The sequence below is a fragment of the Amblyomma maculatum genome, chromosome 9 (assembly GCF_055883805.1).
Source record: "Amblyomma maculatum isolate TAMU_Amacu chromosome 9, ASM5588380v1, whole genome shotgun sequence".
Taxonomy (NCBI): Eukaryota; Metazoa; Arthropoda; class Arachnida; order Ixodida; family Ixodidae; genus Amblyomma; species Amblyomma maculatum.
The window spans coordinates 84,559,137-84,586,983 of NC_139352.1; the positions used below are offsets into that span (position 1 = coordinate 84,559,137).

Consider the following 27,847-nt stretch of genomic DNA (forward strand, 5'->3'; position numbering starts at 1 on the left):
GCCGCCAGGAGGAGGTTTTAGAGCTGGGGACTTGGTTTTAACGTCCCCTTAATTTTATTTGCTTTGTTATTCCTAAACACATACATAGAGCTTCAAAGAAGATATCTACGAAAAATAATTGTTAATATTAATACTACTGATAATAATCACAATATTATTAATAATGATGATAATAAGCACCAAAATCACTGCAGAATCTTCAGTGGAGAAATGAGGAAGTGTCAGCGTTGCTGCAGCGCCACATTTCCAGGCCGGGGTGGCGCAGTGCAGCATTTTCTCGAAGCCGTTGCGAGTGTTATTCAAGTTTTTAAGACACAAGACGAAGTGCCTGAGTGGCTTCCGAGAATGGAAGTGTTGCTGCAAATGACTGATTTGTAATGGATCACACAGCCCAAATCAAGTGGTTTAACCCATTTAGTGTATTTGTCGCGTAATATTCGCTCTCTGTGTGTGTGTATGTGTGTGATGTTCTATATGTGCGAACTCTGAGAATAAATTAGGCAATAAAAAAAAAGCCGGGTTGGCGCAGTGGGTATGGCGCTCGACTACTGTTCCCAAGGACGCGGGATCGAATCCCGGCCTCGGCAGCCGCTTTTCGATGGAGGCGAAAAGCAAGGCGCCCGTGTGCTGCGCGATGTCAGTGCACATTCAAGAACCCCAGGTGGTCGAAATTTCCGGCGTCCTCCACTACAGCGTCTCTCATAGCCTTAGCCGCTTTGGGATGTTAAACCCCACGAGCCAAACTAAACCAAGCATCTCCAGGTGGTGGCGTTGATGCCTCTGACTTGCCATTTGGTGGCGATCCGCCGCGGTTCTGCGTCTACTGTTGGCGTTTTTTTTTTGGGGGGGGGGGGGGGGAGGGGGGGAGGCGATCTCCTGGGCCTTGGCTTTTAAGGCCTGATGAATTTCCTCCTGCATTCGCAGGAGCTGGTGAGGTGCGATCCGTCGCAGATTATGCACACTTGATTGCATTCTTGGGGTCATCCCCTCAGTACCAGCCCCCATGCTTTGACCACAAAGGCCGCATCTTTCGCACACTGTAGTGGGACAATTGTTCCCCCGGTGTCCCAGTGTGCCGCAACAATAGCATGGTGGCACTGTCTTGTATCCCCATACAGGAGTACGTTCTGCGTTGAAATATACGTGCCGCGGCCCGTTACATCCCGCGAAAGTGAGCACAGCTATGTTGGAGTTCCCCATCTTGCGCACATGGACGAGTTCTCCCCCACGTCAATGTACATTATGTTTCAGTCAGTGGTTTCCAGGTGATACAGTAAACTCCACAACACACGTCGTCGGTGGGCTTGAGGTGTCCATGAAGCGGGAGTGGTCCTTTGCTGGAATTACTTTTGAAGCCCGTGAGCTGACTCTGAACTACCTCGGCATTCTGCGGGCCACAGTCGATGATGTTTTCTTCCCAATTGCGAGGAATTATGATGGCGTTCATGGGCTACCTACCGATGTACTGGAAAATGGCAGTGCCGAGCTCACCTGTCAGCGCGCGTTAAAGATCCCCAGGTGGTCCAAATTAGTCCGTAGCCCTCCACTACGGCTCCACTTTCTCTCTATCCACTTTCCCTCCCACCTTCATCCCTTCTATTACGGCGCGGTTCAGGTGTCCACAGCTACAAGTGTGACAGATACTGCGCCTTTCCCTTTCTGTGAACCAATTATATTATATAGCTCACCTTGTTGAAACCATAGAGTTTCCTACTCTTACCTAGAGGGAAAGCTGGGCTGCCATCTATGGGAGTTTACATGGAGTATCCAGACGACCGGTTCAGCCACCATGGGCGCTCAAAGCATCATGGGCCGGAGAGCTACCGAGTGCAGAACTACAACTTTTGGCCAAAACTAATGCAAAGATAAAAGTTGTTCTACAGTAAATAATGTTCTAACATTCAATTTTGTGACTATAAATTGCAAAAAGAGAGAGAAACAGCATGTCAGTGCGAAATTTATCCAATATAAGCGATCGCTCGCTCTCCTATTGGCTGAGTATTAAGCTGCGCGGAAACCAAAATTTCGCACCTGTTGAGCATACCATAAAAAGAAAAAAGTTTTTGAAAATATATACGGTTGCTTATTTACTTCAAGAAGATTTTGATGGCATTTTAGAAAACCGAAACTGTTTATTGGCGCAGTCTTCTGTTGCGTTTGCACTACTGTGGCTTTTGCGCACTACGTTTGTAGTCTGCTACTGCTCGTCTGCTCGCTACCTATAAGCGCGCGGCGCGCGCTATTTGACGGCTCTCACCATGTCTTGGCGTTGTGCGTACGGACTCTGCAAAGAGAACCACAAAGTACGAAGCGGAAGCCTGTCCTATCACAAGTAAGTACCTGGCGTATATATTTACCACTGCTTATCACGTTGGTATTTCCGTGAATTCGTGAAGTCGCGTCTGCAATGCGCGCGGTGACTGCCCGGCTTCGAAATGGGTGGGAAAATTTCAACTGCGGGTAAGGTAACTGTAGCTTGTCGAAGTAATTGGCGCTTCTAAAAGGCAAGTGTCGGCACGAGAAATGTGCAGAGTTTGACAGTAGCAGGTTCTGAAGTTTAAAATTCACAACAAAAAAGCGTTCTTTCATTTTCTCACCTGTTCATTGCAGCTAGCAAGTTAACTCTAAAATACAAAAAAAAAACTTTTTTTTTTCGGTTTCTCACCTGTAGCAAATGTGTTCAATGCACAGGTTCCCACTGGACAACTCCGACTTACTTTCGAAATGGCTGCAAGCGATGGGGCAACCAGACTTCAGGCCCAGCAGATACCAAACACTTTGCTCGGCTCATTTCTTAGCAAGCGATTTTAGAGCAGGGCGTCAACAATGTGTGCTTCATGAAGGAGCAGTGCCATCGCAGTTTCAACACAACACTGGATGCACACAGGTAGTTATGCACACTTGCATGTACTTTTGGGGGGTTTCAACAATTAACAAGCACGTATCTTAAAAAAGAATAGCTTGTAGAGGCCAAATGTCAATATACAGTTTCTTGGCTCGGCACAGAAAAAATGAAATTTATCTTCTTTGCCAAGATGATGCAGTGCAGGCACAGCACTAATCAGGAAGTGATGCAACTTACTGTAGTTGCCATGGAGGATGGTACCATTAATATTACCATTAATATTTAAAAACATTGAGCACATTCAGCAGGTACCTATAAAGTTGTGTGGGATAATGTGACACTACAACTTGAGACAACCTCTTGGCCTGATTTATTACAAGTGGCAATGGTCTTACACCACAGATTTTAAAGACGTATGGCAATTGCAGACAAGTAAGTTTAACATGGACGCCTTTTGCTCCCAGGAAGTACCACAGCACAGTGGATGTGCTGACACGGCTTCACAGGAACAACCAACACCACCACCAGGCTCAGGAGACATACCATATGCTGCAATCTCCCTGCCAACAGTTCAACAGCCATCAACCAGTCACCAAAACTCAGCAGTAAAACATGACCACACATACAGCCGCGAAATAACCGAGGACAGGGTGAAGCTGCTGGAAGAAGGTCTTACGTCTGCCCGAAAGAAATTGAAAGTGCTGCACGAAAAAACAACAAGATATGAGAAAAAAAGTGGAACATTACTGAATGTCATTGAGGAGATGAAGGCGAAAAATTTGATTTCCCAAGAAGCTGAAAAAAAGCTTGAAGAGTTTCAGAACCTCCCACAAGAAATTCTAAAAGGATGGGGAGAAAATGCAGCTGCTGAGCATTCCTGTCGCAGGAGGTATAATGACGAGATGAAAAAATTTTCTTCCACACTTTACTACTATTCGCCACGGGCTTATGAATACTTGGGCAGGCTGTTTCCTATGCCTAGTGCACAGGCGATCAGGAAATGGCTACAAGTTGTAAGTGGCTGGCCAGGCTTCACTGCTGAAGTACTCAATGATCTAAAGGTCAAACATGGGCAAGATTCACCACGGGAGCGACTGTGCTCTATACTACTTGACGGGATGAGCATAAGGAAGGCATGTGAGCTTGATGCTTCCAGTGGCCGTCTCATCGGTTATGTAGACCTGGGGCACTCGCAAGAAAATGAAGATGTCAATGATGCACCACTAGCAACAGAGGCACTAGTGTTCATGGTCGTTGGCATAGCAGCACCGTGGAAGATGCCATTTGGTTATTTTCTCAATGCTGGCCTCTCCGGGGAAGTGGTCAAGAACTTGCTGCTTGATGCCATCCACTGCATAACTGAGTGTGGACTGACAGTAGTGGCCGTCGTATGTGACTGCCTCAGCGCGAATGTGTCAATGGCAAAGCTGCTTGGATGCCAGGTTCACGAGCATTCATACAAAGACCTGAAGACCTTCTTTCCCCACCCAGAAAATCAGCATCAAAAAATCTTCATGCTATTTGATGCCTGCCATGGCATAAAGCTGCTCAGGAATCTCCTTGGCGACAAAGGTGTTCTAGTCAGCAGCTTCTATGGGGTAAGAAATACTATATTTTAGCAATGAGAACTGATAAGTGTATTCAGCTGTCAACAAAAAGAGAAATTTGAAGGGCACTTAAGCTACGTCTTTAAGAGTATGCTGCGACAGCATTAATGACTCTTGTCTGCAGCTGCTCTTGTGGATGCACACATTTTGTTACTCGCTCAATCACTAATTCTGTAATTTATGCCTCTATAATATCACATACACTCATTAGCATATAGTTGTAAGTTACCATACTGTACGGGTGACCAAGGGACAAAAATATAAAGCACCAATTCAACAAAGCCATATGATGTGCCTGTGTGGCCTAAGGACAGCACATTTGATTGGGAATCCAAGGGCGGTGGGTTAGATTTTCATCTCCTCCCAACATGTGGTCTTGTGATGTCACATAACCCTATCGGTGGCCCATTGTTTCACCTACGAACTCGCATAGTTGTGGCCATGACTTTTCAGCTCGCAATGCTGGCAGCAGCAATGCTAGAAATATTTGCTGCAGAATGGGACCTTTAATGGTGTTGTGTTAAAACAGCTTATGCACTGCCTCTATAAAATATATTAAATAGCCTGCTGTTCATAGTTTCCCACACAAGCTAAAGCCACTAACACAGCTGCACTTACAAATGTGAAGACTAAGGGAAGTGAAAAGAAGTTTAAATGACTGTAAATGACTAAGCTATAAGGAATAACATTCACATCAGGCTTGTATGTCTGAAAGACAATGCCCTTGCTAGTGCCAAAGCTTTGTTCATATAGCATGACTAGGCTACCGAAGCAAATAGCATAAATACAGTGGCTGCGTTTAAAATAAAAGTATGTAGCTGACGAACATTTTGCTTTTATGTCAAGCAAAAATTTCCTTTTGCTTGAATTTAAATCTTGAGTGACATTATGGAAAATAATATAAAACAAACCATTAAAGAGGCTGTGCTCACTGTAATCACTTTTCATAATAATGAACGGCCTAAGGGAAGATAGGTACAACTGTTTTGCCGACAGGCATTCATCTGTAACAAAATTATATTTGGATCCAAAAGTTGTAGTTGATAGTAGTATTGCATCTTGTTTAAAAATGATTTGTTGGTTTATAGGGTTTAACATCCCAAAGCAAATGAAGCTATGAAAGATGAAATAAGGGGGCTCCAGAAATATTGACCATTTGGGTTCTTTAACATGCACAGACTGTAATCGCACACTGGCGCCTATCTTTTCGCCCCCATCGAAAAGCTGCCACCACCACCAGGAGTCAATCTCACATCATTGGGTAGTCGTGCACCCTAACCACTGAGCTACCACGACAAGACGTTTACAGAAAAAAAGATGGCCTTCAGCAAATGTACTAGCATTTGAAAATTTGCTCCCATCTAGCTTATAACCTGGTCTGCAGTGAAAGTAACCTCCTCAACATAACTATGCGGAAAGCAATAGCATAAGGCAAGTGCAATTATACTGCTGTGCTCCTTTAACGAAATCATTCATGCAATGTTTTTCTACTCAACTCTCCCTGTTCAAGGATATCCTTCACTCTGCCGCTTAACTCATGCTTTATGGTGCTTAATGTCCCAAAGTGAAGCCACTGTAGCAGAGTTCCAGATAATTTCGACCAGATAGATTTATTTATTATGCACCAACAATGCACAGCACAAGGCTGTCTTGCATTTCACCTCCACCAAAACATGACCACAATAACTGGGGTCAGTCACTGGCCGCCCAACTCAGTGATTAAGCACTGAAACCCCCGAGCCACTGCAGCATGATATGCTTAACTCAGTAATGAAAAATTATACGGTGGTAGAAGATTAGTCAAGATTTCAACTGTGCTTTGCGGTGAATATTACCTTAGGATACTGCAGAAGTAAAACGACATGGATGTCATTTTAACACTGCAGAAACTAAAGAAAGGCAAACAAGCTGTTTAGTGTTCAAGAAACTGTAAATGCCAAGGCAGTTAAGATGGCTTTGCAATTAACCCAAAATCCTGTGCCCCTTTACTTCACAGACTGTCCGGTGGGAACACATTGTGCGCCTCCATGAGCTGCAGGATAAGGAAGGGCTACGTGCAGCCAACAAACTTTCAACAGCCCACATTGAGTACTATCGACAGGTGAGGTAACCTCTGTAAGGTCGCCAGCAGAAGTTTAATATCCTGCTTTTTTCTTCCTTTAATAGGTGATGAAAGTTAAGCTAGCCGCACAGGTATTCAGCAGCTCTGTCAGCAAGGCCCTAGAGTTTGCCTCACGGCTGCAACTCCCAGACTTTGAAGACTGCAGTGGAACAGCCAAGTTTATTGCCATGGTTGATCGGTAAGACCTACGATAGGTTGCTTTGCATGTATTTTGTAAGGTACTGTAAACAATGGCATATGGTTAGGTTAACGCAAAAACAATTTTCAGGACATAAGGTATGCAAAACCTCTAACTGTCCCACTTTAAACAAGGAGACATAAATCAATAAGACAATGTTTTATTTACCTTAAGGATAATTCTTAATGCTACAAGGGTCACAACTCGGACAGGTCTAGCAATGCTGAACATGTTTAAATTTCTCTGCCTGTATCCACAGATTGTGATGATTAAGGAAGCGGCTGAAATGAAAATAATCAGGATCTAAAAATAGCAATTCAAGGAAAAACAAGCCACAGTAAAATAAGAAAACGACCAACAAAATTTTATGGTGTAATGATTTCACACTAAATGGCAACCTTAAGAAGTAGTAAGCAGCAACTAACTCCAGTTACAGTCAGAGATGAAGCCTGTTCTCTGCACAAGTCCTTCATTTGTATTTGTGTGGGCAAGGCACTATTGGCATGACAGTGCGCTATTACAGCTCCGATGTCTCAACATAGTGAACACCTTGCCTTTAGCCCACCTTGTCTATTTATAGTAAGCGCTTGTTTTTTGGCTAACAAATTGTGCAGACGAAACGTTCAGACGAAAATGCTTACACAGCCAGGCAACTGGCAGATACCCTGTAAATAGCTTTCTGTTGTTCAAAACCCCTATGGCTAGCTTTGGGGTATCTCTTAATGACCTATTTACATGTACAAGCAATATCCTATTGAGCTCGGGCCTATAGTATAAGCCTGTAAAGGGTAATATTTGTAATATAACAATGTATAAAATACATGCATGTGCACAGTTTACATTTGCACAGGTATCATTAAAGGATATGTGCCTGAAACTAGACATATCTCAACTATGCTCACTTCAGAAAACCCTCTTTTGGGCCGCCTGCACAAGGACTGAATGCCTATGACATGATGCCGCAGGTGCCGTCATCTACAAAGGCACCAGTTTCTGGGTGATGCACCTCTGGTGACAGCACTCCACAAACCTTGTGTCACTGAGACATTGAGAATATGCCTGTATAAGGTTAATGGCAGTAATGTGCAAATATTTAAGCAGAACTTAGGTCTTGCTTATACATAAATTCTTAGAAAATGAGATGCCTATCATAGCATATGAAAATAAAAATTCATATATCATATTATGCTTTACGAACATGAATAATTCATTCAGCTTGCACTGGTGTACAAGAATATGCAGAAAGCTAACCATTTAGCATTATCTTTCAGGATATTTGACCACTTAAACTCCTGCAACCCAGCAGCCAAAGGGTTCAAGGCACCACTGCGGCCGTCAACACTCCAGTATCAAGGAGAGGTGATGGAGGTTGCAGGGAAGCAACTAATGGACCTTCGGCTACCAGATGGAACACCGGTAGCTCAAGACGGCAGGCGCATGTCTGTGATTGCACTAGCATTCACGCTGAAGAGTGTGTCACAGCTGGCAAAGACACTCTTTGATGCTGAACTATGCAGGTGAGTGCGCATCTATGCTACAGTCACATGCTGCATATCCCTAAACAGTTCACTGACAACATTAACTCAGTTCATGACGCAAAATGTCATGTGCGCACATTGAGTTTTTGTGCATTTTGGCATGCTCATTTTTTGTGCTTCATATAATTGTCAGCAACTAGATTGTTAACACTGGTGTTATGATGTGATACTCGTAATAATTAATAGAAAAGACCAAGAAATAGCCTACACTAGGATACTCAACACTGTGTGTGTGATTCTGGCAGTGAACAAGCAGCGCGTATATATTGCTTGATTATTCCAACTACAGCTATTGAGACGGCAGGGGTAAAAGACAAATTAAGACACAAGCACACCAGCCCTTTTCCCTTTAGCAGAGACGAAAGTCTTCACCATGGAGTGGGAAATAGGGCAACACTCAATGTTAACGCTTCACATGCACTGACAAATCACAAAAAGAAACATTAAAAAAAAGTGATTACTGCTAAATGCCATAACCTGACCTTTTTCATAGCACTTATAGAATCCTTTATGCAGTATATTGTTCGTCTAGTTGGTTTATGCTTCATTAGTGACCTTCATTCATACAAAATAATAAACAATTTCAACTTAATTTCTTGAACCCATCCCGTATTCAGTTCGAGCTCTATTTAAGCAAATGAGTACAATTGCAAGCAAATGAGTACATGTACATAAAGAAACAAGGCAGGTTATAGTTACACCGACATGCTTTTTCACACTGCAAATATAGTATGCAGCAAGGTTTGCCTCCAAACACACAGGAGTGCTGTAATGGCCAAAATGAGTGTACTGGTATGCGTTTCACTGCTGTGGTAAGTTAGATAAGAGTAGATAAGAGTTAGCAAAATTTTTCACGCCAAAGCTGCAAATCAAGCTGGAGACGGTGTTGCTTCAAATACGCTTCCTCTATCCAGTAAAAGGGCACAAAACCTGATGCCGTGCTTTGGTTGTAAAAACATTTTTAGGCTTTTGCATAACTTAAGTAATGATATATCTAAATTCATGCCGCCAATTGTATGCAGCCATAGGGGTGCGCAGGGTTCAGCATTAGGGCGAGCCAAGTTTCAACACAGTGCCCCTCGCACTTAGTTGAAACCAAAATGCAGCGCAAAGATGAAGACTGGTTACAAAACATTTATCTTCATCATCATCAGCCTGACTATACCCACTGCAGGGCGAAGGCCTCTCCCATATTCCTCCAATTTACCCAGTCCTGCGCTAGCTGCATCCACTTGACGCCTCCTAACTTCTTAAACTCATCCGTCCACCTACCTTTCTGCCGCCCCCTGCTGCGCTTTCCTTCTCTGGGTACCCTGTTTGTTACCCTAAGCGACCATTGGTTATCCTCTCTTCGCACTACATGTCCTGCCCATGCCCATTTCTTCTTGATTCTTCTTCTTGACATTTATCTTATAGTGATGGAATACAACAAGCACTTAAACATGTATAAAAAACAAAGCACCTTTTGCCATGGATGCAGAAGATAGATGACATTAATGGTAGTACACCGGGTAAATTGGAGGAATATGGAAGAGGAGTTCGCCCTGCAGTGGGTATAGCCCGGCTGATGATAATGATGCAGAACTAAAAATGATGCAACGAAACGCTTCCTGAAACAGTTTCTTGAGTCCTTGGCTTTCCAGAGGCAAGGGTGGCAAGTAAGCAGTTCTTGAAACACATCACGGGTCCTCTGCTGTAAGCATCGACAAAAAACTTGCACGGCCAATAACTCTCCAAATGATGACAGAGGTCCGAGATAGTAAACGTACAGAGCAGATCTGGCAACCACCTTAGAGGATTAGGGGGCAGCCGCTCCTGGTGCACATGTCTATGCTTGCAATCTTTGCCTCTTGCTTTATCACATGCACCAAGCAGAGATAAACAGTGCTAAATGTGATTCCTAATACTGTTAGTGCTGTACAGACAGAGCAAACTCAATAATAGGAGAATCAGCACAGCACAATAAATGTTTACTTAGCCTCTGCAATGGTGGCAATCTAATGTATGCAGTGCTCACCAGTACTTTTGACATTCTTTTATGCAAGAAATTCAACTTCTCATTTTTCTCGGCGCATACTCAGTGGGCAGAAATTTTCCCATAGTAGATCAAATCTTCCATTCTGTACTTAATGATGTCACACAAAAAAATGAGAACTATTTATTTTACCACAGAATTTTCATACTTTCATTGATAACGGCAATATCCTAAACTTCATTACACATCTGGTTGCTACAGAAAAAGAACTAGAGGGATTCAACACAGCTGTACCGGATGTTGAATTGTTGATATAAGACACACGGCTGGTTTCAAATTGTTTATTTCAGTGATTTCTTTAATGCTGTAATGAATAATAACATAGCCACTGTAGTAAACTGTTGCAGTTTCTTTTATAAGCAAAAATTAAAAATGGTCTAGAAGAAAGGAAAGGTGCAGTCCATGTCACACTTCTCGGTGGACACGTGAACCATGCCATAAAAGAATGAAGGAGGCATTGAAAGAAGAAAAGAAAGAGCTTCAATATCAAAGGGCTGTAGAAAATAGCGGCAGCCAGCTAAATTTAACAACCACTGCTTATGTAATGTGCCTGGCCCACCAAATCTAGTGCATTTGGTCACAGCGCACACATATGGGACAAAAGACAAAGGTTGCATGTGTGTGGAACCACTGTCTTTTGTCCCATTCACGTGCGCTGGGACCACATCATTCCGTACCAACTCGCCAAGATTTCCACTTCACTCTAACCTGTCATCCACTCATGCCACTCATGTTTAAATTGGCACCACCTTAAGAATAGTGTTCCTATGGAGGCTCCCTAGTTCGAATGCGGTTACTGATGATGTGATGTCACTGCAGGTTGTAAAGATCTGTAGGTGTCTGATGTCATTGCAGAGCCATCTACTATGGCAGCTCTTTTTCTTCCTCCTTTAACTCCCTTCTTCTTTCTGTTACAATGTGGTTCAGGTGTTCACCAGGAAATGTGACAGATACTGTGTCTTTCCTTTGCAACACCCTAAGAATGGTGTCCATATGGAGGCTCCCTGGACTACCCCTCCTCTCCATGGCAGCAGGCATGTGGCACAGCATACGTGCCCAGCAACACTTGAAATTGCGGCATCAAATGATCCTAACGAACGTGGGCAGCGGAGCATAAAAGCTGTAGGCAAAGCTACCCGTTCCTCTGCCACCTTCACTGAGTCACTCTATGAGTGAATGTTTTTTATGCTCCCTTTAATCTGCCTACACCTGAAAATAATCCTTCTACCATGCATCCAGAAAGCAAGCAATGAACCAGTATCTGCAATCCAAATAAAGAGCTTAAGGATACCGTGCCATGCCTTCACTGTTCAGTTACTGTCATGACTATGCACACAATGCATACACTTTACCGAAAGCCACATTTTTTTATCATGATTCGGGGGGGGGGGGGGGGTTCGCCTTTACACAATATGCGGTCCCATGCGTAGAAGTCAAATTACTTGCAACTTTCAAACTACTAGGAGAGTGTAGGGACACCACACTGAAAGCTGTTTCAAATGGCACATTGTTGCAGAACAGTGTGTGCTGGAAAACAATGCTCATAGTAACAGGCCGCTGTTATCACCTGGCAACCCCTAGAGGAGAGTGCTGCACAAGACAATGTGTGGATATGAGAACCACACTGATTTTTTGTTAATGTTTCATATTATCTGCTCTCAAGTTAGGGGAGCAGCCCTAAGCAGCCCTGGAGCAGCCCAACATCAGTCACAACTTGTCTCCCACACATACAGAAATACCGAGAAAGCAATAAAGAGGAAGGGAACAGATACCGATTACAGGTACACATTGGTACCCAACAGAGGAAAGCTGAATGGATAGAAAAAGATTAGCCAACAGAACAATATTGGGAGTTCAAAAAGGGACACATGAGCTCATAAATAAATTCACAAAACCACTGCGCTCCTCACACATACCATCCACCGTGTTGCTTGCAGGTACATTTGCACGAGGAGGCTCACACAGGATCCCCTGGAGATGTATTTCAGCTGCATCAGGCAGCGCGGTGGCTGGAACAACAATCCGTCGCCTGCCCAGTTCCGGCATGCCTACCGAAGCACTATTGTGCATGCAGCTGTGGTTGCTTCAAGGAACTGCAACGTCTCCACAGAGCTGGAAGGCATTTCCTTATCCAGGAGCCAGCGACAGCAGATCAGGCCCTGCATGGAAGACAGCTGCTATGGATTTCAACTGCCAACATCTACACTGCCACAGTTGCTGCTTGACCACGACTACTTTGCTCTAAGCGAATTCAAAAGCAAAGTGGTTGAGTATATAGGTGGCTACGTCGTCAGGGCAATTAGCAGCACCCTTCATTGCGCTGAATGTGCTGCTCTCCTTGTGTCCGACAGCATAAGTAGTCTGTTAACATTGATTAAGAACCAGGGCGGCCTCATTGAGCCATCACGCTTTGTCCACGCTGCAATGCATGCTGCTGAAAGAATGCTCCAGCAAACACCAACTGTTGAAAAGCATAATGTGACTGAACTCACACTAAAAGCGTTTAGAGAATTTGTGCAGCAACACAAAGCCATACTGGAGGAATGTGCACACTACACTGAAGATCCACACCATGTCATCACCCTGACACGAGTGGTGCAAAAAAAGTACATTCGATTACGGCTCCGAGAGATTGCCCGCCGTGTCACCGAGAAAAACCGTGGTGCTTATGTCAGGCATCAGTTCACAAAACGTGTGCTTTTTGCACACCAGTGAACAGTTTGCCCATGCCCTTTCTGCAAAAGTGTTTTTTTTTTAAATTTTCTTCAACGATTTACGTTCAACACGTTAACTATTACAGTGTGCAGCATTCATCCTTAAAGGACCAGCTTTTAGGTTAGGGAATCACTTTTTTAAGCACATCGTTTTTGCTTAGTGAACAACTGCCAGCTAGCATTTCTGCCCAGGCACGCATGTGGATTGAAAGAGTGAATGCTAAAACTGACAAATGGCACTTCTGGCCAGGCATCTGTGTGGACTGAGAGAATGAATGTTAAAACTGACAACTGGCATTTCTGCCAAGGCACTTGTGTGGATTGAGACAGTGAATGTTAAAACTGACAACTGGCATTTCTGCCCAGGCACTTGTGTATACTGAGAGAGTGGATGCAAAACTGACAACTGGCATTTATGCCCACACACTTGTGCATACTGTGTACTAAGAGAATGGATGTAAAAACTGACAACTGGCATTTATGCTTAGCTACTTGTGTGTACGCAATAGTGGATGCTGTGAAGTGGTCCCTGTAAACACTGAAGCCACTCATGTGGGCTCCGAGTAGACGCTGTGGAGTGGTCCCTGCTTGTGACATCTGCGGGTTGTGCACCGACAGTGCAAAGTTACAAGAGTGGAATGTGTGTGGTGTTCGTTCAAAGTGAAGTGAGTGTGTGAAGTGTTTCTGCTGCATGACAGCGTGCCCGTGTTTTAACGTTTTTGCCTTGACACTCACCTAGAAGTGGCCACTCAGGTCACAGCAAAAAACTTTTGGGGGGAAGGGCAGGAGAAGTCGAGCCCTGGGGTCGTAGCTGTGCCCCGCCGCTCTCGCCTCCTCGTGGTTCCCCCTGGGAAACGCTGGGGCATTGGCAAAAGCCTTATTGGCATCAGCCTTTGCCTCAGTAGGCCAAAGAGAGCGGAAATCAGTGCCTGATCAAGCATTCTTAGAGGTCGTATAGCCCACAAGCCGTCTAAATTCAAGGATGAAGCAAACGACTGTAGGCAATATTAAAACAGCTATGCATAGGAATAAACGTAACAGTGCGCGAAACATGCAAAATATTGAAAAAGAGATGGTAAAGGCCTAAATGTGCATACGAATACCAAGGTTACCACGATTAAGAAGTTAGGAAAATTGGGGTTTGAATGCACGACGAGCACCACTTTGCGTGCGCTGCCTCAGCTTGTTCATGCGCAACAGGAATTTTATCGGTGTCGCCGAATTCAAGCAAGCGCTCGGATTTTATCGAATCGAGCAATAGTACGCAGCGGTGAATTGGTAATTCGGCAGGTAAGCCCAGCCAGGCTTGATGTCAAATTCGCGTTCGCAAGTTTCAATTATGTATAGAAAAAAAAAGCGGGCGGCTAGTTGGATGAAAGTAAAGTTTTGACTATCCAGAAGGGCACCTTTAAGACAGATGGGCCTTTGGCGCATATGTCACACTACAAATTGGAGTGCTTACTCGGCGCCTATATTGAAAAATGAACAAAGTGCTAGCGAAAACAAGCAAAGGTTTGCGTAGGTGCCGCGTCCGCTATCAGCTGCGATGGGGAGTAAAACAGGTCAAATCGCTTCACTTGGACGAACCTGGACGAACTGACGCGTTTTGTCGCTCTTGCAGGCCACAGCGTGCGTAGTACAAACACCCGTTTGCCGAGAAAACCTTCGGCTACTCCAGACCTATGATAAAAAATATACGCCTTTATTCATGCGTAAAATACGACCATGATGCATGCAAATCGTTCAGAAACAAATCGAGGACATGCGCTTAGCGTCCGCTTTCTTTCTTTTAACCACAATGCCACAATTAAGGTGTTTCCAACACGGATCCACCCTCCTCTTTTCTATCAAGCAGCACGTCCCGAAAAACCATGCAGGAATTCCTTCCTCCATGCGAAAAACAGCTCCGTGTGACAGTGTGTGCGTGAGGGATACCACAGTAACGCCACTCCGCGCACCCGAGAAAAACCGACTGTCCCGCAACAAGTAGCTCCCCGGCCCATGATTCTTAGCGCGCCCATGGTGGCTGAAGTGCAGCGCCCTCAGCTTTCCCTCTAGTTAGTGTAAGGAACTCTATGGTTGAAACGCTGCCTTGAGGTCGACCGTAGTGCTTGGCTTGATCACGATCACGAGGTCATCGAAATTCATCTTGAACGTTGGTTTCGGCGTCCACTTGGAAAGTGGGGGCGAAATCTTCTATGGAGTTTTCAAAGACTGCGAGCGAACGTCTCCTGTGTCCGCATTCTTCGAAGGAGCTTGCTTCGGCGCTCCTCCTGCATTTTGCTGGCGAAGGCGCCCATTCTGAATAACGGGATGCCGGCGAAGGCGCCCGTTCTCGAAGACTAGAAAAAGGGCAGCTTGCTCCGCCGAAATAGTGGGTTGGCCATCCTCTCGCTTGATTATAGGAACAGAAGACCCGCGTAGCCGCATTTTTCTGGCAGAGCTGTGTTCATTGGGTGACCAGCGAGCGTCTCTGCAACACGTGGCGGGGAGCCGCAGCCGTTAGGCTTAGCTGATCCGCTACGTGGTTATGAAAAGAGTTGCTCTAAATGGCAGAAAACTGAGCGTATCTGGATACGATAAGTGTCTCCAGGTTTGTGCTTGCTTCACGAATACAGATGCGCAGGTTTCGCAGCAGTCTGAGGAAGATTTCTGGTGGTTAGGCCGAAAGTTAGGGGATCCGGTACGCCACGCCTCCGATCGCTGCGCGCTGCGCTAGCGTTCGCGCCACACTTGAACGCGCACCAAGGAACGCCACACTAGAGCGATGGTGTACCACAACCTCATAGGCCGTCATTGCACCCGCCACTGCTTCGGCAGTGGACGACGGCTGTTGTTGCGGTTGTTGTTGTTGTGGCTGTAGGAAGAAGGAAAAGAAAATGCACGGGCCTGCTACTGGCTCTGTAGCTGAGCCACCTCCGCTGCCTCGTGCAGATAGAAGAGAATATAGAGAAGAAAGGAAAGCAAGAGGGAAAGAAAGACGCGCGCCACAACAACAGCCGTCGTCCACCACCAGCGGTGGCGTGTGCAATGACAGCCTACAGCAGATAAAAATTCGGTGCCAGGCCAGCCCCCGCCGCAAGCAGCGGTGACCCACCTGCACCAGCCCCATCAGGGCAGAGCGCTGACTGTTTTTGCGGCGCACATCTTTCTCTCCTTCCTCTTTTTCTTTCTTCTTTATTTTCTCTTCTGTCCGCACGAGGCAGCGGAGGATGTCAGCGCACGTTAAAGATCCCCAGGTGGTCGAAATTACTCCGTAGTCCTTCACTACGGCTCCTCTTTCTCTCTTTCCACTTTCACTCCCACCTTTCTCCCTTCCCTTACGGCGCGGTTGAGGTGTCCACAGAAAACAAGTGAGACACCACGCTTTTCCATTCCTATAAATCAATCAGGCAGCGGAGGTGGCTCAGCTACAGAGCCAGTGGCAGGCTCGTGCATTTTATTTTTTTTCTTCCTACAGTCGCAGCACAAAACAAGCACAGTGGCCGGAGAAACTGAGACAGATACGGCGCCTTTCCCTTTCTGTACACCGATTATAACTTGTGTAGTACTGCAGCGAACGCCGGTAAGAAGCAAACGATAAAAGGCAAATCATACGAGAGGACTGGTAGGCATTCGTCATTTTCCTAGCCCCCATTCATGGCCATGAGCCTTCGTATTTATTAGAGGACATTCAGATCAAATCACCTCTTAAGTGACATGAGACCACTTACATTTTAATGGGTGAGGATAAAAGCTATTTTCTGAGTCGTTAGCACAAAATTGCAGATAACAGCAAGACGAACTACAGGCAATAAGATGCGATGAGTGGATAACAGTCCGTATATCATTCATGATTTCTGATATACTCCTATAATCCTTATATTCTTTCTGCAACTTTTCAAGTTTTCTTTTATGAAAAGCATGCGCCGCATTCTGGCAATTGATTTTCGAAACATTAACTCAGTCATTGAGCTATGGTGCGTCAGCAGTCAACCCTCGGTTCCCTATTGGAACTGGTTACGCTCCTCAGTCCAAGTAACTGACCGTGGTCCAAGTCTTCCTCCTCGCCTCCGCCAGTATGATCTTGTCAATAAAGAGTTTTCAAGTTCCTCCCTTCCCTCACGACGCGGGTGAGGTGTCCACAGAAAACAAGTGAGACAGTTACCGTGCCTTCCCCTTCCTATAAATAATAATAATAATAATAATTGGTTCACAGGAAGGGAAAGGCGCAGTATCTGTCACACCTTCTATGTGGACACCTGAACCGCACCGTAAGGGAAGGGATGAAGGTGGGAGCGAAGTGGAAGGAAAGAAAGGGGAGCCGTAGTGGAGGGCTACGGAGTAATTTTGACCACCTGGGGATCTAACGTGCGCTGACATCGCACAGCACACGGACGCCACTTCGTTTCGCCTCCATCGAAACGCAGCCGCCGTGGTCGGGTTCGAACCCGGGAACTCCGGGCAATAGTCGGGCGTCTTACCACTGCACCACCCCGGTGGGGCTGCATGCGTGGAACGAGAAGGGTCCGCGTGAGTTTCACGGATGTATGTACGCGAGATTCAGATTTTCACATTGAGGTCCTCGCGTTGCTGGCATACTCGTATGCGTTGACATGTCGGCGCCCATAGTGCCCGCTTCAAATCGATAACAGTTTCTTCGCTCATCCCTCAACTCAATATCGTGTTCTAAACTATTATATTCGCCTGCAATTTTCCCACTCTTACTCTCGCATAAAGGTTCACGCGATAAATCATTTTAATTTTCCAGATAGAAGGGCGATTTTGAGGCTGTTAGGCCTGACGAAGTTGCGTTTTCCATTGCCATAGCAATGGTTTCGGGAGACTGGCTTGGCTTGGACTGACCTTGTATTAGAACGGCTATACTGAGGCTGGACCAAAGGCTGCCTTTTGACTCGTCTTGTATTAGAGTGGCTGCAACAGTGTCTTTATTTGTTAATAAAAGGCGCTAGGAATGACGCGTGGCATGCGTCGCTGGAGGCCCACAATTACTCTAAATCTTTATTTTAGTTTTATAAAACGTCACTATTAACACGCGTGCCTCTTCGAAAAAACGATCTATATGCACTACTATTTGAGGATCCACCCAGCTACGCACTGCCCAGGGGGCGCGCTTAAAATCAGACGCCCAGCGCCACCTGGTTTCAAAATGAGCAAGCGTATTGTAAGACGGAGCATGCCGCTCGTCGTACGGTGGCTACGCATATCGGCTGATTTTGAGCTTTCTATTTCGTGCGTAATGCTTTTATCGCAGATTTAATGTTGTGAAGAACTTGGAGTTTCCTTTTTAATTGCTTGAAGGCGCCACCTGACCTCCTCAGCTGCATGCCATCTTGGCTACTAGGCGTGCCACTGCTGCATCATGAAAGCTATAAAGTCACTACACGTAGGTTTGAAATGGTTATGAGTTCAGTCTTTCTTTTTTTTTCTTGCTATTGGGCGCTTGCAAAGTACAGCGTCTCTGCACGGTGAATTACGGGCACACTTTCAGGCAAATAATATTCTCCTGCTATGAAGCATCGCTAGTGGAGGGTAAATATATCACAGCAAAATGAAACGACCTCACTGCTATAATAACATTCAGTAGGATTTGGCAATACTACGCGCGTTAAGAGCATTGAACGCATGCAGTATTCACCGACTGGCCATTTGAGGAACAATAATGATTCAACTAGCTTCGTGATGAGAAAAATTGTCGATTAAATTGGTGCCTCGTGTGTCGCGAAATATATTGCACCGTTGTTAGGGCGATGCCGTTGAACGCATCTGTAGAGAAACAAAGGCCTGCAGTCGCGTTTCGGCACTTGCCTATTTACGTAAACGAACGACAAGCAACTGATGGGTTTATTTGTTCTTTGTTTATTCTTCCAAGCGCATAACACCGAGATCCGCTGCGAAGCATGCATATAAAAGGCTCGCACTGCTAGCAATGTAAAAAGTTAAGTGGCTGCAATTGTCCTGTTCATAAAAGTTAGGCGGAAATTATCGGTTCCCTACAATGTGAGAGCGTGGGGGAGAGTTGTCATACTTTAAATATGGTTATTCTAAACCCGCGCTCTCCATCTTAAGAGTCAAGAATGAAATAAATCGAAGGATGGGGTTATTATCGGTGACGGTTAATGAAAAAAAAAATCAGTACGAACTTTAAAAACAAAGCTGCTATGCTTTGTTCCTTGCACAGAATAAAAATTGCCGCAGGCACCATCTAACATGTGGATGTGTGTGGTTATACACTGACGTATCCCCCTTCCCCTTTCCACCCGCCCCGTGCACCGACTGCTACTGGAGATTGGCTTATCTCTACTATTTCGTGCCCAAATAAACGACTCGACCAATCATGGTCAGTTATCAGCATGCGTGCTTTATAAGAGTCATTCATGGTGAGGCAGCTAGATTGTACAGCGTGATATATATAATAGGCAAGCTCTCGATTGAATATGAGGAATATCTACCAATTAATTCGTAGGTGTCGTAAAACGAATGTTGCATGAATACTTTCAGCTGTACTTCATCCAGCAAACTAAATCATCCGACTTAAAAACAAAAAAGCGCTTTCTCCGAAGCAATACGTCTTTTATTCGAAGCAAAGAACGAACGAATGAATTCTCTAATTGTGAAGCTTTTTTAAATCACAGTTCACTTACTGACCTATTGAAAACTAGTTGAACGGTCACTAGGTGAGTTGCGATAGTTTAATGCAGGACTGAAAGCATGCCGGTTAAGGCAGTGCGCGACTCTGCAATTCCGACAAAATACTGCGTGTTCGGATAGGTTGCAAACTCTCTCGGTTTGTGATCTAGATGATCGCAATATGCATATCGGGATGCCACTTCCGATCGCCCTTTGTTGACTTTATGTTGTCATCCGTCTAGCAATGGCCCCACTCACGCCCAGTTCTAAAAGGCGCCCTTCGCAAAACGTTCTCATCAGGTTGCGCAATTGATAAACGCGAATACACAGAACTTTATATGTACAGGTGCGGACATAAGTAAACGAAGCACGCTTTTCCGTTCAAATTGAAATCACGCCTTCTACACTGGATATAAAAAACAATATTTGTCCTAATGAAAAGGCACTGGCGTAGCTTGTACCGGATCGCACATACCACGACTGCAAATTTCAATTATCAAACGCATGAAAAATAATAGAAGAAAAAGCGCGCTCCGTTTACTTTTGTCCGCAGGGGTACGGTACCGCACGACAGAAGCCACGTTATGAAGTGCAATGAGCAGCGCTCAAACGAGAAGCTCAACAATCCCCGTACTCATCCAGTCTCCTGAATTGAGCTGAGTTCTACCACCGCTGTGTTTTCTACAGCTGCGGTGAAATAGAGTACAGAGCCATTTTTTATCGTAACAGAGCCCTTCTAAACGCAGCAGCATGCCTTTGGTTTCGCGATAGATTAGACGCTCTTCAGCGCCTCCAGCCGCGGCAGTCTTAGCCGCCCTACCAAGGTAGCGGCGCGACGGCCCCTAGGCGGCGCTGGCGGTTCGCGGAAAACTCCAGCGCAAGTTCCGGGAACGTACCCTCATGTTTGGCTGCGCGACGTTTGCGCGCGCTATTCCCCTGTCAGCAAAATTCTGCGGCGCTTAACCCGCGGTGGTTTGACAGACCGTGACACGGGCTGCGCGCTCTTTCTCTTCGCGTGCTCGTCTATTCTCAATAAGTGTTGTTCATAATCATAATCATCCTCGTCTCAACAGCATCGGGGTTAGCATACGCCCGGTATACGCGGTGAAAACATTTATTCTGTACGAATATATACGTAGAGGCATGCTTCCCTTTGATGCCCCGACCTTACATACACCGGGTGTAGTCCCTAGACGGGGACCCCATTGACGGTGTTCGCTGCCTGCGCACTCCGCGTTAACGCCCTTTGGGCCTATAGGCTACAGCAGCCGAGCAAGGCCGCCTCACAGCTCTACCGGGAAGGGATGGTGATAAGGAAAAGGATGGGTTTTGTTAGAAGGCCCATATAACGCGGTTATCTGACTCGGTGCTTCAAGTCTGCCGAAAATTCGAGCAGGCTAAACAAAGACGTCTCGTACATCGCTTTGAGCGTGTTCCGAACACGGCGGCTACCTCATCCTGCGATGACCTGGCCCTTTGCACCAGCCCCCCCATCCCACGACCATGACTCCAATCGTCCAGAGAGAACTCGAGGCCATAACTCCTGTACCACTCCCTTCTCCGCTGCCCGACACCGTTGCCATGATACAGGCCGTTGTCCGCCAGGAACCTGCAAACGTCGGCCTCTCCTCTAGCTCCGTGCCGCCCCCGCCAACATCGCACCCTGTTCCTTTAGTAGCTGCTACAACCACCAGCACAGCCTCCCCACGTCACAACCCAGCACCTCCACCAAGATGATACGTGCCAGAAGGCTAGTACCACAATGGGGGAAACCACAACACGTGATGAGAGACTAGGTGCTCAGTCAAGCACCAACCGTTTTTAGAGCGCAGCGCTTTGGCGTCCGTTCCTGGGTTTCGCGTCGGCGTCGGCGTCGGCTTCGTAACCAGCTCCGCCCCCCTTTCATCCCCCCTGCGCTAGCAGCGACCGACTGATACCGCTGGATGCCGCTGACGCCGCTAGAGAGTCAAGATAACGTGACTGCATAGAACACCGTCGCCGCCATGCAGAAAGAGGAGGGGTGGGTCCCCCCCCCCCCTGTTTCTGTGTGGCGGATAGGGGGCTCTTCAGTTGCCGACGCGCCGGTTATTTCACGTAGGCCCCGGCACGTCGACGAATACGTGACCACCTTCCCACGGCTAGACCTGGTTCTTGGCGCTGCGGAAGCGAGGGTATCATATTGTTTGCGTCGACATCGGCGGCGTTGTCCCTGAAACCAACTCCGCAGCTGGGGTTGACTCACTATCGGCGTCAGCAGCATCAGCCAGTCGCTGCTATCTCTTCCCTCTTCCCTTTATCGCGTTGTCCGCTTGCTGCGCGCGCTTCTGCCCCCATCCTTTGCCGCTGGGTGTACACGCCGCCCCCCTCCCCCCTCTTCCTGCGAGTCTCCGGTTGTCAAAGCGCCGGTTCGAACTTAATTCCTTTCTTCGCTCCTCCTCCAATGCAACCCCTGTGCGGTGGCAATCAGAGAGCCAGATCGGTGGCGGCGGATCTGTATATGTGCACCGCCCGAGCCGAAATTGCCGCTGCCGTTCGCCACTGCGAAATTATCTGCCAGTTCTTTCTGAGCCATGAGCGAGACGAAAAAATTCTGCGATAGCGCATACATGTGTTGCTCGATTTCTTTGCCTCAATCTATCGAAAAGGTGAAACAGCTTATTTGCTGCGCTCAAATTTCGCATTAGGAAGTAACGTAATAGTAGGTAATTTTTTTCACCTTCGTCGTCTATCACTCTGTAGTCCATCGTCGTCCTCTTTAGTGGCTTATATGTAACAATATGATAAACCTAGAACGGAGGATACAAGAAAGTAACCTAGGTTTTAACCTGTGGTATAGATTATGTGGAAAGGCGGTAGAGCAGCGCCTCCCCGGTTTGATATATGCAGACTATACTGTGCTGCTAGCTGAGAGTCTGGAAGAATTGCAAACTCTAGTTAAGTATTGCGGATACGAAGGGATGCTCTAGGCTTCAATTTTAGCGCAGTTAAGTCGGGTCTGATGATTTTCAACGGCTCAACGGATCAGGGTCTTAAAATACAAAGCCATGAAATACCCAGAGTAGCCGAATATACATATATCTGGGGGTATGGGTAAACGAAGAATTGGCATACATTGGAAAGCATGAGCAATCACTTATTGCCAAATGGCGAAGAAATGCCGGGATAATGAAGCATAAGGCATTGTGGGGATACAACGGGTGTGAGGTTTTGAGGGGTATTTGGAAAGGAATTACGGTTCCCGGGTTTACTTTCGGAAATGCGGTGTTGTGCCTAAAATCAGAGGTACAGTCGACATTCGAAATAAATCAGAGAGCCGTTGGACGATTAGCACTAGGTGCCCACGGCAAAATCACAATTGAGGCGGTACAGGGAGATATGGTCTGGGCATCTTGCGAAGTACGGGAAGCTCAGAGTAAAATGGTATATGAGGAACGCCTGAGGAAATTGGACAGTAACAGATGGGCAGCTAAACTATTTAAATACCTATATCTAAACAGCGTTGACTCACAATGGAGGAAAAGAACTAGGAAACTAACTAGTAAGTATGCTAGTCACAAGGACAGAGAAATAAAGAGCGTTAAGCAACAGGTGAAAAACACAAAAGATAAAAATTGAATAAATTTGATGGAAAAGAAACAGAGTGTGGAATTATACCGAAAGTGGAAAAGGCAGATCAGGAGAAGCTTTCTTTGATAACTCAAGAGGCAGTGCCATACTTTTTGAAGCTAGATCAGGGTGCCTTAGAACACGCAGCTACAAAAAGAAATTTAACAATGAAGATTACGCATGTGCTGTATTTGGTAACTCCAGTGAAACAATTGACCATATTGTGCTCGAATGTAATGGTATCCATCCGGATGTTTATGCAGGCGCAGTCACTGTTCCTGAAGCTCTGGGGTTTAGAGATATAGCAGTGGCCGGGTGAATAAACCGGCGGTGGAAGCTAGCAAAAAACGAATGGAAGATTGGTGGCTTAAAAGCAGAGAAGTGACATAATGTTAGTAATGTAGAAACAAAAAAATTAAGAAATAGAATGATGGTTTAGTTAACCAATGTAAATCAATAATTAAGATATAGGGAGAAAAATGAGCATGATAGCTACTGCTACAACCCCTTTTCAAAGGGGATGCTCCTATATTCCATCCAGCCATCCAGCTGAACTGTAGGGTCATTTTGTGCGCCTCGTCTGCGCGAGAACAAGACCGCTACTTTTTTTTTTTTTTTTGCGGAGAGAACTTAAATCCGTTTTTGTTTTCTCAAGCGACATTTTGTTCATGGTAGTTTGTATATGTCGCTCGCAGGCTGGCAAGTTGGAGGAAGTGGACATCGTCTACATAAAGTGAATACCTTACGGATCTTCGGATCACTTTTGCTATGGAATTTATCTTAATTATGAAGAGTGTGGTGCTTAAGGAACAGCCCTGAAGACGCCGTTTTTCTGCACGAATTTCAGTTAATAAGTTGCTCCTAAATGGATTTTGAATGAAGTCACTAAAGCGGCTCAGCATCCTGCCACGGCTAGCTCACGCAGGATGTAAACCTCCACATCATATTGTAGGCCTTGTCTAGGTCGAAGAAGACCCTGATACTATGTTAATTGTGTATGAATACTTCGCGGACAGCATTTTCTAGGCGGATGAGGTGATCGACGGTTGAACATGCTTTTTAAATCCCCATTGATTATAAAAGTTATCGTGATTCTAGTAAAAAGGTCAGCCTGATATTTACAATGTTTTCAAATGAATTTGCTAGACATCTGGTAAGTGCTATAGGCCAGTAACTGGTAGGACTTGTTGGTGACTTGCCAGGTTTTATGTGAGATATTAAAAATGCTTGCTTCCATACTTTGGGTAACTTTCCAGTTGTCCACATCTTATTAAAACATTTGAGCCCTGCCTTAATGGCAGCTTCGGATATATGGGCTAGCATGTCATAATGAATGTTATCTTGACCTGGTGCTGTCGTTTCCCCTAATGATAATACTCGGTATAGCTCTAGTGTAATAAGCTGATTGTAGTGCTCATGCATGCCTATTCCGAAGGGTAGCCTTTGTTTTTTGATATTATTGATTTATATTCCGGGAAAGTATTTGTGTAGTCCGATGAGCTTGATACTTCGGCAAAGTTTTCGCCCACTATGTTAGCCTGTTCGTCTAATGTTGTTTGTGTACTAGGGGGGTTTAACATTGGAAGTGCAAAAGTGATGTAATCTTTTTCCCACATTTTTTTCTATGTTATGGAACTATTTACAGATGATACATGTTTCTGCTATGATTTTTTTTTTTGGCATCACGTCTAACTTACCGTGCTCTAGCTCTAGCCCTTTTAAACGCGAGCAAATTTTCTGCAGTGGGGTACCGGCGAAAGGTACTCCCTGCTTTATGCAATGCAATACTTCATGCAATACCTCATGCAATTCTCCTATATAGCCACTATGTGGTCTAATCATCGCTGCCGTGCGCATCTCCTTTCTGGAACGCTCGATTTCTTTCCTGCCTGTTGTCGTACAAGTCACCCTCATAAACACGAACATTATACCCCTCTCACTCACTGTTGAGGCCTTGGCTAGCCTGGGACGAGCTAGCTTTGGTGAACGACCGACCGATTATATCTTTGACGCCGGACGTTTCGCTGCAGTTGGGTTATTTCTCCCTCTCTCTCTCTCTTTATCCTAATTCTTTTTTAATGTGACATGTGTCAAGGTACCATTCTGCACAAAGACCGGCCTTGGCATCCGCATTGTGAGAAAAGAATCATGGGCATCCTTCTACCAGAAGTGGTATCGCGGGTGCCATATGGGTGGGTACTCATTGGCCGAGAGGTTTTGTGACGTCACGAGACCACGTTACATGGCAGTAGCGGTAAACTCGAGCTTATATGATAAGGTCGAAGGCTGAGGCGGAAACTGAATCTTAAAGGACTCTTAAAGACATCGGCTAGACATCGGCTACGCAGGCACATTATTACAACTTTGTTAAAGTGTGGTGCTATTATGTCGGATGGTCGTTCAAAAAATTGACAAGTTGCAACCGCTTGCTATTGCTATGTGCCAGGTGATAGCAGCGCAAATTGCGGTATTATAACGAATTTTTGCAGGGGGACCAGCCATTAACGATCGCCCTGAAAGGCGCAACTTAAACCTTTTTCTCGCGCTCTTTCCTCTCCTAGATTGCTACGACGCTGGACCAAAGATATCATTATTGCTATTATGCCGGCGCATCGCTGAAGTTTCATACCATTCCTTCTTTACGTGTGATTTCGTAGTGCAAAAAAGAGGGCGGAAAATATCCTATATTGTAATATTCGATGGCAGATGACGTTACCGGATAGAACAGATTTGTCCTAACGTTGGACTTCTGGTCGCGGCGCCCTGTAATACCACTGCTGCTGCTTTTAAACAAAAGGTCTATTAGTCTCATTTCAACCGCCAAATATCTGTGTTCAAAAACGAATTGACGTCGCACCTCGAGACATCTTGCGTGGAAAGGCGAAGAGCTGAGTTAGGGAAATGTTAAAGCCTATCGCAACAAGCGCACTTGGCGAAAGCGCTCTTTGTGTTGCCATTGAACAACAAAGGTGGCCATAACGTGGTGCAGTACGTTCCATGGCGTCAACTGCGGCGGTAGAAACACTGACGGAGGCCAACTGCTCTCGAATAGTAATCATACAATGACCGAAGATTATCATGCGGCGTCATACGTAGTACTACGGCATAACTGTGGTGGCGCCAACAAGGAAGCCGTCGCTTGCAAACTCTCCTTAGTCGCAATCTGCGTTGAATCAAAGATAGTAGCTAGATGACCCTTATTTAGTCTTTGCTTCTGTGTTCTCGAGCACAGACGTCATAGATGCTGTTCCCTCTGCCCTTTGGTACGAGCAGAATTCAGATACCTCCTATGGAAGCGCACGCATCACCACAATGGTCGAGAATGTATCGCCGACTAAAGAAAAGCTGCAAATCGTACAGAAATTAAAAACAAAAGCGGGGGAATGGTAAAGGGGTCGGCAGCAGGCTTATGCCTGTGGTCTTCCGCTTCTTGGTGACATCAGACATACGATGGGGAACTGCGTGTTGGTTTTTATTAACCTGCTAACAAAAACAGCCTATGAGGTCTCTCATCCAGTTCCTGCTGGATAAACTGACAACAAAGAATCTCTCCGAGACACAATCACGTAATAACACGCGTGTAGTGAAGTCCTGGAGTGCTGTAACTGCAACTTCTACGTGGTGTGGCTGGAAGACATGACGATGCGCTAGTGGGAGTGCTATTCTTCCTCCATATAGATCACGCTTTCACGCAACACAGGATCACCGATTACAACGTGGCCACAGTACAGCTGAAACTCACGCAGCTTAAGGTATGGACGGTAACAACAATATTTTATCTCAATAAACGCTGCACTATTTACAGTAGAAATACACGCTGCAGTTACACAGATAGTAACTGCATACCACACATCATAGCAAAATTCAAGTTTCCCAAGACTAGCACAACTTTGTACACTTCTAATTTTTCGCTACCTTTTCAAAACGTAAAACATAGGCTGTTTCAACAGCAACATCAATATCTACCAACTGAGACATGAGCAGCTCAACTAAGCTTTTTGTGTAGACCAATACGATAATGGAAATGTAGCTCAACCTACATCTTAGAATTAAGCACTAATGGTTTGAGAGCGGTCTTGTCCAGGCATTACTATACCCGTCGTCTTCGCGGTGTCGCTGCAGCGTTAATTTCAGTCAACTTACCGAAATACCAATCCCTTTCTTAAGCCGCATCGATCATTGGCTACCAAATGCATTTGCGAAGCTTAAGTGTAGAAAGTGTCAGACAGTTCTCCTCCTGTCTTTTTGTTTGCGCAATATTGGTACGCTGTAACTATTGTTACTCATTAGAAGAGGGTATTGTACGCAGTATGTCAACGCATATAAAGATCTTTGTTTATCTTCGTGCACACATTGAACCTCGCATTTAACACTCGCGAACATGCGTGGGAAACATAAATCTGTCTATTTGCTAGCGCATTGATAATTTCCAGCGACCGAGTTTGAAATTCAGTTCACAGCTCTGTTCAAAGCATGGGGTTTCAATCGGCAACTAAGAAATTCGATGCGCTTGATGCCTCATGTATTTGGGCTTTTAAAAACAAGCACTGTCAGCTATTCAACAAACTGCGC

At 45.5% G+C, this 27,847-nt stretch overlaps 2 long non-coding RNA genes across 4 annotated transcripts; one reads left to right on the top strand and one right to left on the bottom strand.

Annotated features, from left to right (window-relative positions):
• Positions 1 to 1,726: 1,726 nt before the first annotated feature.
• Positions 1,727 to 4,020, top strand: LOC146179655 (uncharacterized). The gene is made up of 3 exons (XR_014700748.1): positions 1,727 to 2,332; positions 2,692 to 2,887; positions 3,310 to 4,020. It is a non-coding gene; the product is annotated as an uncharacterized LOC146179655 (long non-coding RNA).
• LOC146179656 (uncharacterized) lies at positions 2,380 to 13,912 on the bottom strand. Of its 3 annotated transcripts, none has more exons than XR_014700745.1 (3): positions 13,775 to 13,912; positions 12,242 to 12,484; positions 2,380 to 3,405 (listed from the first exon to the last, which is right to left on the bottom strand). It is a non-coding gene; the product is annotated as an uncharacterized LOC146179656 (long non-coding RNA). The 3 variants fall into 3 exon arrangements; XR_014700747.1 differs by lacking the exon at positions 2,380 to 3,405 and adding an exon at positions 6,941 to 7,033; XR_014700746.1 differs by lacking the exon at positions 2,380 to 3,405 and adding an exon at positions 10,061 to 10,143.
• Positions 13,913 to 27,847: the final 13,935 nt, after the last annotated feature.